The 10,953-nt window shown below is 42.8% G+C and overlaps 1 long non-coding RNA gene across 1 annotated transcript; it reads left to right on the plus strand.

The window, feature by feature from the left end:
* The first annotated feature begins 939 nt into the window (after window positions 1-939).
* LOC125945317 (uncharacterized) lies at window positions 940-8,952 on the plus strand. Its single transcript, XR_007466810.1, has 4 exons — window positions 940-1,068; window positions 1,159-1,220; window positions 4,827-4,882; window positions 8,789-8,952. It is a non-coding gene; the product is annotated as an uncharacterized LOC125945317 (long non-coding RNA).
* The last annotated feature ends 2,001 nt before the right edge of the window (window positions 8,953-10,953 follow it).

The raw sequence follows: 10,953 nt of genomic DNA on the forward strand, positions 1-10,953 counted from the left end.
CGGCAGCTTCCAAAGGAGTAACTCACTGCTGAGTTAGTCGAAAGTGGGTTCGTTAACACAAGGCAGCACACTGCGGACGCATTCTTTTCTATTTGTTTGTTTGTTTGTTTCCTTGGGCCCCTCCTTCGTCGTCAGCTGCTCCCTGACGCACGGACAAAGAACAGACAAGCACGTGCCTAATTATATTTCCTGGGCAAAATTTGTCTGAGAATGCCAGCCGAGGGGGACAAAACTTCGCCACGACCCGCAATGCAGCTGTGGCTCTACAAGGACCGCCTTTTCCCTCACGTATATTACGAGAGAATCGTGGCTGCGCCGTCGTGCGAGGACAGGAAAACTGCATACGGTCGCCTGCAATGAACGACACCCGAGAAGCAACATCGTGACTTTATGACATTTCATCGCCACGTCGTCTCGCTATTGTTTTCAAGCCCCGTGCTCACTTTAAGCAACACAGCATCACGATGTATCGTCATTTGCACGGAACACGTACGCGACAACACGCAAATTGGTGAGAGACTATCTGTTTTACGGATCCGAGTCCTTCAGTAAACATTCGGGCAGTCGTTGTGGTGAGTTTTGTAGATAGCTTTATGGCCACTAAACCAAGTTTGCCGATTGAGTTTCATTTTGCTGAAGTTCACAGAAATCCTCTCAGCATATATTTTGCAAAATCAAGTGCGTTACGTGTCAGGTGATCATATTTTGTGAAGCCATTATTCATGCCTTGAACGACTGTAGAGCGGAGCGCGGTTCTTTATGAAATATTTTTATTGACATTATTGAAACGATTTTCCAAAAACCGGCATGAAAAATGAGCTTTATCTAATCCAAATTGCAGAGAAGCTAACTGTTCATAAAGTTACTTGTGCCTAATATATTCCCCAAAACTCATGCCCGGTACGTAAACACTATATTATGTTACTCATTGCGGAACATAACCAGTTTATAGCCATAGCACGAAGAAGGATTATAAGTACTTCGTTCCCGCACACCGGAGCTTTAAAAGCTCTGATGTCAAACTACTGACTGTAACAGCAAGTTATAGAAGTGCACTGCCCTTGCAAGGTGCGTGTTAGCATAGAATTTCCATCAAATGTAAGCCGCGAGCACGTGTTCCTAAGCATGCAACTGATTGCTTCTCAACTTCACGTACAGGTTCATCTACCATATTCTTAGTCTGCACATGTACTTCTTATCAAATAACAAATGTCGGGTGAGTACACGAGGATTTTATTTGTACTTCCACCTTTATTCCAATTTTTTCTAGCTGCTATAGCCGATGCACTATCAACCAAGGTTCCACGGGATCTCAGAAAACGCTAAATATCCGAGCAGCCTTTAAAAGTAGCCAGTAATTACATCACAATGTTGTTCGCATATACCAGTAGAGGCTAGAAATGGGAATACAAGGCTGCGTTTTGAGGTTGCGGAGATATTCAGCTTTTTGTCAGATCTCTTGGTCCGTAAACTTTTTTGGTCGATAGTACATGTACTTGGTCGAAAGATAAAGGCAGTGATGCAGCTAAGCGAAAAAGAAATAGCTGCGAAAACGCACCCATATTAAATTTCAGTCCACCGTAAGAACATTTAATTGGGTTAAAAGTTAATCCTAGTTTTTCCACCATGGTCCCTTCATCGGTTAAGTGTTAGAACTAAACGTTAAAACAAAGCAGAGTTTAAAATGAAATTCAGAAAGTGCACTTGAGTTCACTTAATAATATTAATTGATAACGGTTGCGCATTGTACGTGCCAAGTGCCGACGCCCACTGGCCTACATTCTGCACGTAAGAAAGAGAAGTCACCGTTTAGCGTAACAGCTGTTAGGCGTACTCCATCCTGTTTTTGTGTCGTGCATTACAAATATTACCATCATACTTCCGCGACCTTAAAAAATGTTGTAAACGATACTTGTATTTGTTCCCGCCCATACAGTTTCCTACAATTACCTAGATGAAAAAGTTGCTCTGCCGTGTTGTTGCATGTATGGGAATGATGGGATGTGGTAGCTTCGGATTGGCATCTTTCTCGGATAGCCTAGACACCATGAATGCGCGTCTGAACACCAGTGTTCCGTTTGAAACAATGGTTAATTTTTTTAGGTAAACAGCATGTAAAATGCCGACGCTTCTTTATTATTCAGAAACTGTTTTTTATTTAACTATTAGAACTCCTGCCAGGGTTCTGCAATTATATCAAACGTGAGCAGTCCGGCAGCGGCTGAAATTGGAAGAAAAACTACAAGGTCTGCGCTCCCTTTAGTTTCAATCGTCTGTTTCTGTTTCTTCCAATTATTTTTTTTTTTTGTATTAAATGTGGGTAAGCTCTTTCAGAAGACATATTACTGACAAATAAAGTATTTATATGATATTTCATTCTAAGAATGCATTTTCGCTGTTCCAATACTTGCCGAAGACAGCAACGTAGAGGGCTAAGCGGACAGTGACTTCTTAAGTATCGTTCCTATTCTGACGAAGACGTTAAAGGAGACAGTTTTGCGAAGCACCCATGCATCGAACAAAGAAAAAAAGACATGCAGAATACCTTGTTACAAACGAAGGCTGCTTTGCTACAAACAAGACTGAGCAGAAGGCTTGAAAGGTCGGCGAGAAGGTCGTCAGCTTACAAGAAAAGGTAGCGTTTCTCATATAGGTTCGCACACGCAGTGTTAAAATACAGCTATGATATTTCTTATCTTTAAACTTGTAAACATGAGGTCGCGTCACGTCGCAGAGACGTATTCCAGATGATTCCAAACGCTCTCCATTAATTGGGCTCGAAGCTTTCTTCTTAGTGTCTACGTAGTCTGTATCCGATGCTGGCCAGAACTAAAACACACCAATTATAAGTGCTCAATGAGTATTTTTAAGCCAAATTACGTTCGAGAGAGACTTCGCACGCCCACATCCTGGCATTCCAATGGTATAGCATAGCGCCCGTTAGAAACTAGTACAGACGTTGGAGCCACGGTTCCCTCTAGGTACAATATTCTGAAAAACTATATGTATTCGCCAACAATACGAACGCGGGTTAGCAACATCTCATCAGTCGTGCCATCATAATCATGTTGCAGTCGTGGAGCAGTCGTGCCCATAATCATCTACGCGCTGGTGTCGTCATCGCACTGTAGTTTTTGACGTCGTTACTGCAAATTGTGCTTACCAAGACTTCAAGTTGTACGAAATTGTACGTCAGTGACAAAGACAGTGGGGGAAAAGCTGCATCACGGCATTTTGACCGGCCGCCCCACCCCTAGGAAACGCAAAGACAGCAACAAGCAGAGGTGAAGTAATTTGCACGCAACTTCTTTCACAACATACAGAATATAAACAGCCGCCCTGTTTACAAATGTACATTAAAAACATCAATATTTATCTACGATATACAGCAAGGTCCTTAAATATTACACATTCAACAGACAATTTTTCTATTATAGTGTTTTTCATCGAGCATGTAAAATTTCGTCCATCATTGTCAGCCTGTTTAGTACTCTAGATATAGGAATATTGCAGCAGTTGGAAACCGTAATTCGAATGCGGTCAAGGGACCAGCCATTGCAGTCTTCGTGGTACTTGAGACTTTCTATAACGCCGTCCTCCACAATTTTTCTCTCTAAATTTTGGCCGCCAGCGTCCTTCATTTTACGCTGAAGCTCTCAGGAGGAGGAGGAGAGAACGAGAAGGCAGGGATGTAAGCGTGCGGGACGAAGTGGCCGTAACATTCTGCGACAGTTGGTCTAGATTATCGTAGATGGACCGGCGTTCGCAGATCCCATTCAACCATCTGCCACTCCCCCAAAAATACTACGCGCCATTCGTTCGTCTGTTCACTAAGAAAACAAAGTCCATCGTCACGATCCAACCGGAATAGTCACCTGAACGCCCGTTGCTCGCGTGAGGGCGACAAAAAAATTGGCTCGACGGGCCCATTGAGCACGGCACGCGCAGCAGGTAAGAGGAGAGAAGTTCGCATTTGCTATGCATGCATTTAGCACGTGATTCACTCTCGCAAGAACGAAGTACTCCCTCTAACTTTCGCGACCGCATCACCGTATACGGCCGCTTCGTTCTCATGCCGTGCCAATGCTTCGTTAGTGGAAATTAGCCGGCTTTTACGTGAGGCGAGTGGTTGGACGAAGGCGCGCCTTAATATGCTTCGGGTGCTTTATAAGAATAATTATCGCTCGGCAAGGGTCTACATTAGCGTCAAGAACCCGTCAGTACAGAAAAAAAAACTGAAAAAGCGCATCTTTCGATGAGAATACGCTGTTTTTTGTGGCAATAATTTCTTCGGCGAGCGTGGCATGCAGAAAACCAAAAATGTCATGTTTGGCTGGGTTCCTAGTGGGAGCCCGATAAAAAGTACTAAGTCAATAGCTTTTATTGGTACTTATTAGCCGCGTCTTATCTGTTCTTTCTTTTTTCTGTCGTTTTACATGCCACAACCAGTTCTGATTATAAGGCACGTCGTAGTGGAGGGCTCCGGAATAATTTTGATCACCTGGGATTTTTTTAACGTGCACTACAACGCACGCACACGGGCGTGTTGGCATTTCCGTGTCCATAGAAATGCGGCTGCCTCTGCTTCATAATGCACATCCCAGTTCCTTATTTATTTTTTTTTTTGGCGCTGTCGTGGTTTTCGGGTGATGGCTACCCCCTTTCACTTTGTAAATGATATAGGGGACAAAAAAGGGGGTCAATTAATTCATTAGTTGACACTCAAATTAAACGGACCTATATGTAACAACACTCAGAGCAACATTCCCAGTCAAAATGTTCTTGTTGTAACAAAATCGTTTGCCGGTGTCTCTTTTAGGTGGAAGCAACAGCGTCATGACAGCCCTTGCTTCGTTCATGGTGCCGGCCATCACCATACTATGTGAATACGACTACAATACTTTGATGTTCCGACAACCCTACATTAAGAAAAAATATATCGTGAGACTCTAATACTGGAGAATAAATCAGGTTATTGTTCAGATACAATGGGAACTATGGATGAAGAAATTGCAGTCACTGACCAAGTCAAGGTGACAGACACAGAGACGTTTCGGAGCCAGTGCGGGTCAGACCCACGAGGTGACCAAGGAACCCGTGCGGCTTCGAGACGTCTTTGTGTTTTTACCTTGACTACGTCATTTATCGCAACTACTTGATCATCCTGTTACCCGAGCAGACGAATTTTAGTAGAACACTTGACTAAATGGGAACTACTTAGGGAATTTGATTTCTGTTAACCTGCTTTTAATTAAGGAGTCCTGTCGCCTGCTTCCTATCCCATTGAATTCCGTAATTCTTGCGGCGACGACTATTCATTAATGTCTTGTATTGTTTCGCACGCTCTCTATACCGTAAGCAATCTCGCATGTCCCTGAAAAATATTTATCCTACTGTTAAGATATTCTTACTGTAATAAAGATACTGCTAATTTCATATATAATTCACAAAGGGTTAAAGCATAGAATTTATTAGGTACATCGGAGCTGTCCCAAAGGCCTAGGTATAAAATCAAGACTACATAGAAAGATATTTTTAGAGTGTCTCGATTTGAGTCTTAAATTGCATTCACACATGAATGCAGAATTCCAAAGAAATGTTGTTCTAAATTCAATGGTACAAGGTTGCGTTGAGCCCATTTTGTCCCTTAATTCCCCGAAATATATGTGTCAGTCCGTTTAAGTAAAATCGCAGTTTTAAACTCGATATTTATTTATTTATTTATTTATTTATTTATTTATTTATTTATTTATTTATTTATTTATTTATTTATTTATTTATTTATTTATTTATTTATTTATTTATTTATTTATTTATTTATTTATTTATTTATTTATTTATTTATTTATTTATTTATTTATTTATTTATTTATTTATTTATTTATTTATTTATTTATTTATTTATTTATTTATTTATTTATTTATTATTTATTTATTTATTTATTTATTGACCCAAGGCCACATAAAGTGGCATTGCAGTGGGTGGGTGAGGGGTTTACATGATTGATAAAACACTACCAGGACGTTTGAAGGAGATGTGACGACCTGCAGACAGCCGCAACACATAACGAACACATCAGCTAGGGTGTTGACGCGAATAGCCTGTTGGACATAATACGTGTAACTTCTTCACGCAGTCTGTTCCACTCTTTTGTAGATCTAAGAAGAAACGAATTAAGGAATACTTTTTATTTTTAAATACGTGATAACCTATTGGATACTTGGCAGTTGTGCAACCGCTCCTTCTGAGTAGTAACGACACGCACCGATAAATTTAATGGAACAAAATTGCGCAGTATAATAAACCTGGTTCGACAAGACCTGCAAAACTTGTCACGCGCTTCCTTTCTTTCTTCGTGTCCTTCTTTCCCTTTAGTTTATCTTTAAGGAGCAGTGGCCACTAATTTGTGAATAATGACTATTCGGTTCTGACAAGACATGGAGGCACTGCATGCACATTTTCCCTTCCTCGAGCTTCTAACTGCTGTTTCAACAAATATTTTTTTTTCTTGAGTGACAAAAGCATGGAGCTTGCCACCTTATGTGAGGTTCACGCCGATTAGCGACTATCTCGGTACAAAGGTTGCGTTTTCGCATGAAACGAAGAAAACCCTACGTAGGCATCTCACTCAGTGCTGAGCGCACTTATCGTTAACTAAGCTATTATCGAAAAGGTGACCAGTTACCTAAGGTGATTGATTAATTAAATGATTGATTGATTGATTGATTGATCGATCGTCATTTTTGTCCTAAGTCAGCCCAAGCACTATGCGTTATACTCTAGGAGGGCTCTGGATTGATTTTTTTACTATGTAGGTTCGTTTGACGGGCAAGCAAAGCTCAGTAGACAACCGCTATCGCCTTTTTTATTATTATTAAATGTATTTAAGGAGATGTTGGTGCCTATATGTGGCGCCGGCTACTCCTCTTCTCTTACGTGATAGTTTTCCTCAGAAAGTTGTTAAAAATCACAAAACTGGACTAATAACCACATGTACGAACATTCACGTACTAAGTCTTAACTGCAACATAAATGTTCGCGCAGCAGAAGAGTTCACATAACATAAATACCCACAAAACCGAAGTGTTCACACGCAACACTTGAGTTCACAGAGCATAAATGTTCACAAAACAAAGATGATCACACAGAAGATGTTGGGCACTTGCAGATTAGGTCCCTCTTGAATGCCGCGCTCTAAATACAACAGTCTTTTACGCAGACGCAAATGCTACGTGAACACGTAGACACAGCAAACGTGTAATCCAGAGCGCCCGGTAACAATAACAATGCCAGCAATAACTGATATCTGACTTAGTAATTTTGTGATATTTTTGAGTCTTCCAAAAGTTGTACTAAGGCGCGTGCATCAATGTTTTGTAGTTTTTCTGTCGGCCATGGACCCAAAATTTTTCCTATGGATAGTGGTCGTCTATCCAAGCCATGTAGGTTTTCTGAAAGCTTCTTACAGGGAGCATCATATTTTTTACAGTGTAGAAGAAGGTGTTCTATGTCTTCTTCAGCCTCTCCACATGAGCATGTAGCACTATTAGTTTTTCTTATCCTATACAGGAAGCTTTTAGTATAGGCAGTGCCTAGCCGAAGCCTGTACTGTTGCTTCAACCGATCGGTTAATTTTAAACGGAATATTGAATTCTATTCCAGGATCAATATTATATAATTTAGAGTTCTGCGCATCATTTATGAACCAATAAGTTTCCTTGGACAATGTTCGCCTTCATTGAAGTGACGCCACCGCGGCCGGTAGTCGAAGCCGAGATTACGTAGAAACACGAGAGCACGCAAAAATCTGTTGCCACTAGGTCACCGCTGCGGGTGTCCCATGCAAGTTGAGAAGTTTGTCAATTACTTTTATCTAATCACGATAAAACTATAACTCTGCCCCTTAAATAACAGAAGCATACCTCTAAATCTACCGTAAATATAAAAAGCACAGTCAGTTCCTATATGCTTTCGTAAGTTTTGAAGAGCGTATCCGGCGCGAAGCCTCAGCAGTCACAGCGTTCTTCTTTTCAAACTGGCCATCTCCGCGGTTTAAACCCTAGGAAGTGTCTTTCATGCTTCAATCAGTTCAGAGTAAAAAATACTGTCACTTACAGATATTTGAATGCACTTTAACGAACCTTAAGTGATCAAAGTTAAACAGTAGTCATCATTTTCAGCATACATGCGTGTACGCTGAATATACACGCGTACTTAGTATTTTTCGGGTGACTGCTTTTCACCTGCTAACAAATGTTAAGCGTTATCGCTTGGCGCCAAACGTGGTTCATGTATCAGAACATTCTCGATTATTGTAGCTGATTCTGTCTGTTGCCTGTGTTGTCCCCGAACCTTGTAATCAGAGTGTATGCGCAGCGCGAATATATTGTTGTACTTTCTGAAAGGTATGCGAGCACCAGCGATTACGCTGGAACCTTCGATAAGTCACGTATAAAAGCCGGCGACCCGCTGGTCAGATTTGGACGATCAATGAGTGCGCTCACCGCTATCTTTGTGCTGATTGTGACTTGTTTTGCTGGGCACAGGTTCGCCCATTAAAACGGTCAGTTTCGCTTCGCGAATTGCGTTATGTCAATGTGGCTGCTCACCGTCCCCTACAACGTGACAATATGACACGAGATACGCTGCTTAGACTTTCGAACTAATAATTAATCAAAATGCAGTGGTTGTTCGTCTTGCTGGGACTTATTCAAGTTGTCAACGGTTCATTTAAACGGTATAGCGTAGAAACCAAGCCATGCATTCGTGATGACTGCTGTATTTCAGATTCAGTCTCAGGCGGCCGGTACTACCCACCCGGAAGGGGTTTCAAGAAGGGCCATGTCGCCGTGTACCATGCAGATGAATCTGAACTCATGCTCAAGATGCCGCCACACACATTCAGATGGCGCCCTTTTGGTACAGTTACTAGCAGCGTGAGACAAGCAGAGGGTAAGTGAATCGAAGACCGAAGATATGTGAGAAATGATTAAAATTCGATAAAACCCCTTAAGTTTATGTGAAAGATGTCAACCGATAAGTTGTGTAAGTGACCTAAGTGATTTTTGGGGATTGTTAACAAGTACTGTGTCTGATCATTGTTCGCGCACACCAAATATTTCGTTAGTCTATTGTGCATGCTACACCATGGCCTCCAAGATTTGCGCGCGCTGGCAGGTTTTGCGCCGGCCGTCCCATTCGCACGGAGAGAGCGTAATTTCAGTGGTGGGCGTGGCCGGCTCCTTCTCCGCACCGCGGCGCTCGGATCCGAGGGCTTTTAGGGAGCCTACATCAGCGCTCCCTAATGGCTTTTCATGCGGCGAGGAGGCTTTCACGCGCTCCGGTACTGTTGATGCGGCTTGGATGAGGCGAAGAAAATCCGAGGACACCTAAGGACTTCTTGTGAATGCGAAAAATTGAACGGCCCTGAGCGGTCCTTCGAGTTTTGCGCTGCGAGTAATGTACCACAGCGGTACGTGCTGCCCGCACCAGCAAGCAGCAGCCGGTGGTGCCGCATGCCACCGACGCGGTGATTCCCCTCACGCAACACCTGCATGCCGCGCTACTGCCGCAGCAGGTGTTGCGCTGGCTCGTCCGCTCTGCCAACGCCTCCTAGATAGCACGGAGCCTGTGCACTTCGGTCCAGGCCGTCATGCTACCTTGTCCCACTTCCATAGAATCTAATAGCGATTTTGACGTCACCGCTTTCGTCACGCCGGGCTTGACAGTGGTAATTTTGGTCCAAGTAGCATCACGTAATAAAGCAGAGTGCCAAGGCCTGCTATATAGGAGGCGTTGGCTCTGCTCCGTCGAGGAACCCTCGTGTCGAGAGCGAGGGTGACGTGGTGTCACGGCGACGCCCTCTCCCCTCACGCAACACCTTGCGCGCTAGCGCGGCAGCAGGTGTCCCCTTTCGACCGATCTGCTCCGTCGATGCGCAGCTCGTGACGTGGCGTCGCGGCCAATGGCAATGCGAGTTTAGGTGCCGTTTTGCTGCTACAGACAGCCGCCGGCTTTTTCGCTCAATGGACCATTTCACGCTTTCGCATCAAAATAGGATTTTGCACTGCCATATGATTACTTACTGATCACGAAATGATGGTTGAAGGGGTACGAGGGGCTGATCAGGTGCTGGCGGCTATTTATTCTCATATTCGTTAATTTCTTTGTGCACACATATACCCCCCCTACACTCACGTGGGTATGTAGAAGTGGTATATCTGCACAAGAGTTCGTCATGAGAGGGGTAGAAAATATGGACAGCCACTAACTAGACGCTTTCGTCGACCTCTTGAAGTACTTATCTAGTGTTGACTTTGTTAGCGAACGACCAAACCTAACTCGCAGTATTAAGTGTGCCACTTCAAAGGCGTATATTCAAGGTGAAAAGTCACTAAAAGTGCAAACACACCATCAATGTTTCAACTAAGGTACAACCAGCTTTAAGAAAGGTTTTATTTTGGATTAAGAAAATCAGTGTGTTCTGCTGCATGCGTTTGCGTGTCATTGCCTGCTACGTGCCGCAGTTTAAGGCTTATTTGATGGAGTGAGAAACTGTGTGCGAATCTTGAACTGATAAATTATGCATCTATTTACTCGTTCATTAGTGTATGATAGTTATCGACCAAGCAGGCATTATCGTAATTATGATCAGTATGAGTAAAATGTTAATTACACCGAACACAAAAATCCGCGTGTCTCATCTCATCCGCATGTCTGCTTATGGCATGTATATTCTATTTAGGAAAGTATATTTCTTTATGATTACCTTATAGGCCTTCAGGAAAGCATTGGATAAGGGGAAAACTGCAGTTGCATAAACGTAAAAGAAGTGTTATGCAATAAGATATGAAAAGCATCAAGGTAACAAAAGCTATATTTGCGCAACGTAATATCACCCGCTGCGGTGGCTTATAGTGGCTATGATGTTTCGCTGCTAAGCACAAGGTCGC

The sequence above is a fragment of the Dermacentor silvarum genome, chromosome 5 (assembly GCF_013339745.2).
Source record: "Dermacentor silvarum isolate Dsil-2018 chromosome 5, BIME_Dsil_1.4, whole genome shotgun sequence".
Lineage (NCBI taxonomy): Eukaryota > Metazoa > Arthropoda > Arachnida > Ixodida > Ixodidae > Dermacentor > Dermacentor silvarum.